General features: G+C 48.3%; 1 pseudogene across 1 annotated transcript; it reads left to right on the top strand.

The window, feature by feature from the left end:
* The first annotated feature begins 875 nt into the window (after window positions 1-875).
* LOC308273143 (vigilin-like) lies at window positions 876-4,756 on the top strand (annotated as a pseudogene). The gene is made up of 3 exons: window positions 876-3,123; window positions 3,337-4,341; window positions 4,425-4,756. The product of its transcript is annotated as a vigilin-like (transcript).
* The last annotated feature ends 762 nt before the right edge of the window (window positions 4,757-5,518 follow it).

The raw sequence follows: 5,518 nt of genomic DNA, 5'->3' as shown, positions 1-5,518 counted from the left end.
TGAAGCCAGCCGGGCTGGCTTAAGAGAACCTGTTTCCAAATAAAAATATAAAATAGGTCTGGGCGTGTAGCCCAGAGGTAGAAGGATTTCCAGGAATCCCAGTACCACAAAAAAAAAAAAAAAAAAAAAGAGTGATGAGGTCATGAAAATTGCAAGATCTGAGTGATAGTTTCACAGTGGAAAATGAAGAGACCAACAACCAAATCCAACTAAAACCGGTGCTAAACTACACACATTTATGATAAACCATTGAGACCATTAACAAAACAAGGTCTTAGGGTTAGATGATAAGTATGTATCAGTTAATTTTCTGATTTTGGTGGCTGTGTGTGGGTACATAGGAGAAATACCCCTGTTTGTAGAAAATACGCATTAAAGAATTCTGTGGTAACTTACTATCTGATTCAAAAAAGATTCTTTGTATTTTGTTCATAACTGTTTTATGAAACAAAATATACCTCTTTTAAAAACGTTTTACTTGCCCTTGCCATCTTTTTCTGCCCCAGCGTCCTGGCCCTCCCTCCCCGCTGCTGGCGTCCAGTGCACAGGCGCACACCTGTCCCCCGGGCCGCAACTGCGCGGGCGCCGTGCCCCTCCCATGGCGGTTAGCCTTATAGAGGCTGGGGGCGGGGGCGGGGGCGCAGGCGGGGGCGAGGGGAGGGGGGAGGTCAAGAGTAGCCTCTTCTCCTTTACCAAGATGGTGGCCGATCCCTATTTCTCCACAGTTCCTACCTTATGAGCTTGGTTTCCTCAAGCTAGTATGAGTGGAACAGCAAAAGCTGGCAGGCTGATAGAGGCAGCTTCAGTATGGACTTTCTGGCTACCCACTGTTTTGCTGTGGCTTACCCTTATTGCCAGTGGGTGTGAGATCAACCATGAGCTCCGTTGCAGTTTTGACCCAGGAGACCTTTGCTGAACACCGAAGTGGGCTGGTTCCGCAGCAAATCAAAGTTGCCACTTTAAATTCAGAAGAGGAGAGTGACCCGCCAACCTACAAGGATACCTTCCCTCCACTTCTTGAGAAAGCAGCCTGCTTGGAAAGTGCCCATGCGCTTGCCGAGCCTTGAGTAATAAGATCCAGCCCTTCAAGGCTTCCGTCATCACTCAGGTGTTCCATGTACCCCTGGAGGAGAGGAAATATAAGGACATGATGAACCAGTTTAGAGAAGGTGAACAAGCAAAGATCTGCCTGGAGATCAAGCAGAGGACCGGCACTCACCTGGAGCTGTCTTTGGCCAAAGACCAAGGCCTCTCCATCATGGTCTGAGGGAAGCTGAATGCCGTCATGAAAGCCCAGAAGGACTTAGTTGCTAGACTGCAGACTCAGGCCTCAGCATCTATTGCCATTCCTAAAGAACACCACGGCTTTGTGATCAGCAAAAATGGAGAGAAACTACAAGACTTAGAGCTAAAAACTGCAACCAAAATCCAGATTCCACGCCCAGGTGACCCCAGCAACCAGATCAAGATAACTGGCACCAAAGAGGGCATTGAGAAAGCTCGCCATGAGGTCCTTTTCATCTCTGCTGAGCAGAACAAGCGCACTGTGGAGAGGCTGGAGGTGGAGGAGGCCTTCCACCCCTTCATCGCTGGGCTCCTGGGGGAGATCATGCAGGAGAGACAGGGACAGCATCAACATCCCCCCACCCAGTGTCAGACAGACAGAGATCATCTTCACCAGAGAGAAGAAACAGCTGGCTCAGGCCTTGGCTTGCATCAAGAAGATTTATGAGGAGAAGAAAAAAAGCCCACAACCATTGCGGTAGAGGTAAAGAAATCCCAGCACAAGTATATCATCGGGCTGAAAGGCAACTCCTTGCAGGAGATTCTGGAGAGAACTAGAGTTTCTGTTGAGATCCCTCCCTCCGACAGCATCTCTGAGACTGTGATACTGCAAGTCGAGCCTGAGAAGCTGTGGCAGGCCTTGACTGAAGTCTATACCAAGGCCAATAGTTTTATGGTCTCCTCTGTCTCTGCTCCTTCCTGGCTTCACCATTTTATCCTTGGCAATAAAAAAGGGCAGAACTTGACCAAAATCATTCAGCAGATGCCAAAGGTTTACATCAAGTTCACGGAAGGGGAGGACAAGATCTTTCTGGAGGGCCCCACAGAGGATGTGAACATGGCCTAGGAGCAGATTGAAGGCATGGTCAAAGACCTGATCAACTAGATGGACTATGTGGAGATCAACATCGACCACAGATTCCACAGGTACCTCATTGGGAAGAGAGGAGCCAACATAAACAGAATCAAAGATCAGTATAAGGTGTCAGTGCACATCCCTGTTGACAGTGAGAAGAGCAACCTGATCCGCATTGAGGGGGACCTACAGGGTGTGCAGCAGGCCAAGTGGGAGCTGCTAGAGCTTGCATCTCACATGGAAAATGAGCATACCAAGGATCTAATCATTTAGCAGAGATTTCATCGCACAATCATTGGGCAAAAGGGTGAACGGATTCATGAAATTCATGACAAATTCCCAGAGGTTATCATCAACTTTGCAGACCCAGCACAAAAAAGTGATATCGTCCAGCTTAGAGGACCCAAGAATGAGGTGGAAAAGTGCACCAAGTACATGCAGAAGATGGTGGCAGATGTGGTGGAAATAGCTATTCCATTTCTGTCCCAATCTTCAAACAGTTTCACAAGAACATCATTGGAAAAGGAGGTGTAAACATTAAAAAGATCCGTGAAGAGCCTAACACTAAGATCGACCTCCCAGCAGAAAACAGCAACTCTGAGACAATCATCATCACAGGCAAGCGAGCCAACTGTGAAGCTGCCCGGAGCCACATTCTGTCTATCCAGAAAGACCTGGCCAACATAGCCAGGAGGAGGAGGTCTCGATCCCTGCCAAGCTGCACAACTCCCTCATCAGCACGAAGGGCTGCCTGATCCCTGCAAGGTGCATGACAGCACCAGAGCCTGCATCATATTCCCAGCGGCTGAGGATAAAGAGGAGGACCTGATCACTATTATGGGAAAGGAGGATGCCGTCCGGGAGGCACAGAAGAAGCTAGAGGCTTTGATCCAGAACCTGGGTAATGTAGTTGAAGACTACATGCTGGTGGACCCCAAGCACCACCACCATTTTGTCATCTGAAGAAGCCAAGTCCTCCGGGCGTGGTGGCGCACGCTTGTAATCCCCGCACTTGGGAGGCGGAGACAGGAGGATCGCGCAGGTCCGAAGTCAGCCGCACGCGCTGGCTTAGGAGACCCTGTTTCCAAAATGAAAATATAAAAAAATAGGTCTGGGAGTGTAGCCCGGAGGTAGAAGGGCTTCCAGGAACCCCAGTACCACCAAAAAAAAAAAAAAAAAAAAAAAAAGAAGCCAAGTCCTGGAGAGATCACGGAAGAGTACAGCAGGGTGATGGTCAGCTTCCGCGCTCTGGCACACAGAGCGATAAAGTCACCCTCAAGGGCACCAAGGACTGTGTGGAGGAGGCAGCCAAGAAGTGCATCCAGGAAATCATTGAGGAAACCTGTGGAAGCACAGGTGACAGTGGAATGTGCTATGCCTCAGAAATTCCATCGACCTGTTATGGGCCCCAAAGGTTTCAGAATACAGCAGATTACTCAGGATTACAATGTTCAAATTAAGTTCCCAGACAGAGAGGAGAACCCAGTTCCTAGTACAGAGCGAGCTGTCCAGGAGAATGGGGACGAGGCCGGGGAGGCCAAAGAGGCCGAGCCTGGCCCTCCCAGGAGGTGTGACATTATCATCATCTCTGGCCGGAAGGAAAAGTGTGAGGCCACCAAGGAGGCCCTGGAGGCACTAGTTCTGGTCACCATTGAAGTAGAGGTGCCCTTTGACCTTCACTGCTATATCATTGAGCAGAAAGGAAATAGGATCTGTAAGATGACGGACAAGTTTGAGGGGAATATACATGTCCCCGCTCCTGAACTGCAGTCTGGTATCATCACCATCATGGGCCTTGTTGCAGATTTCGACTGAGCCAAGATGGGGCTGCTGGAACGTGTGAAGGAGCTACAGGCTGAGTAGGTAGATCAGGCTTTAAGGACTTTTAAGTTGAGTGTCACCGTAGACCCCAAATACCATCCTAAAATTATTGGGATAAAAGGGGCAGTGATTACCCAAATCTGTTTGGAGCATGATGTGAACATTCAGCTTCCTGATAAGGATGATGGGAACCAGCCCCAGGACCAAATTACCATCACAGGGTATGAGAGAACACAGAAGCTGCCTGGGATGCTATCCTAAAAATTGTGGCTGAACTTGAGCAGATGGTTTCTGAGGATGTCCCACTGGACCACCGTGTTCATCCCCACATTATCAGTGCCCGTGGCAAAGCTATCCGCAAAATCATGGATGAATTCAAAGGAAATGCTTTGCTAGAAGTGGACATGGAATGGTGGCCCTGTCTTTACCTTGCCCCTTCATTGACACTGAGTGTTCCTTCCAGGTGGACATTCTCTTCCCACAGAGTGGGGCCCTGGACCCCACCTGTGTTACTGAAAGGGTTACCTGAGAACATGGAAGAAGCCATCGACCACATCCTCAACCTTGAGGAGGAATACCTGGCCGACATGGTGGTTAGTGAAGCGCTGCAGGTTTGCATGAAGCCTCCTGCACCTGAGGAATCCAAGACACTGTCCAAAGGCTTTGTTGGTGCAGGACATGCCCTGGGCCGCCAGCAGCAAGAAGGCTCCTGATATGAGCAGCTCTGAGGAGTTTCCCAGCTTCAAAGCTCAGGTGGCCCCCAAGACCCTCCCTTGGGGCCCCAAGCGACAATGATCAAAAAGGAGAAACTTTCCCAGCCTCCTGGCCGGTACCCAACCATGCAATGGTTTGTCTCAATCTGACCGGGTGGCTGAAATCTCATAAATTGTTGATGCTCTCCTCTTCCCCAAGTTCTCACAGTGAAGCCTGGCAGGCTGGTTCTGTGCCACCGGTGGGCTCAGGATCTGCCCCTGGCGCCATGCTCCGGGTTGGGTGTCCACTGTTCTAAACACTAAGCCAAAGTGATGGAGTGTTCATAGAACAGACTCCAGCTCCCTGGTCCACCCAGCATGTAGCCAGCACTCTGCCCTTCGTTACCAGAGCTCCACAAGCTAGGGGTCGGCTTCCTGTGTCATGACCTCAGGAAATAAATTTCCTTGACTTTATTAAAGCAAAAAATAAATAAATAAAAAAAATTTACTTAAAAATAAGTAGGTAGATTAAAACCAAATACATTTAACATAAATCTTGCCTACAGACACTGCCATGCATATTTCTATAGTCATGAAATGATTATTGTCCATTCCTATGGGTGCTCATTCCCAAGAACAAGGATATTCTTTTGCATAAACATAGTGCAAATGATCAAGTTCAGAAAATGTAAAATTGATATAATACTTAGTCTAACATATAGTCCATATATAATTTTTGCCAATTATCTCAGTTTTTTATAGCAACTATATTTTTGATTTCCAGATGTACTGCAGGGTCATCTATCAGGTTTAATTGTCCTGTCTCTAATCTGGAGAGGTTCCTCAGACTTTCTTGGTTTTTCAT

The sequence above is a fragment of the Muscardinus avellanarius genome, assembly GCF_963383645.1.
Source record: "Muscardinus avellanarius genome assembly, chromosome: 14".
NCBI classification, from domain to species: Eukaryota; Metazoa; Chordata; class Mammalia; order Rodentia; family Gliridae; genus Muscardinus; species Muscardinus avellanarius.
Note: the sequence above shows the minus strand (reverse complement) of the source record. Positions and strands in the feature narration are given on the sequence as shown.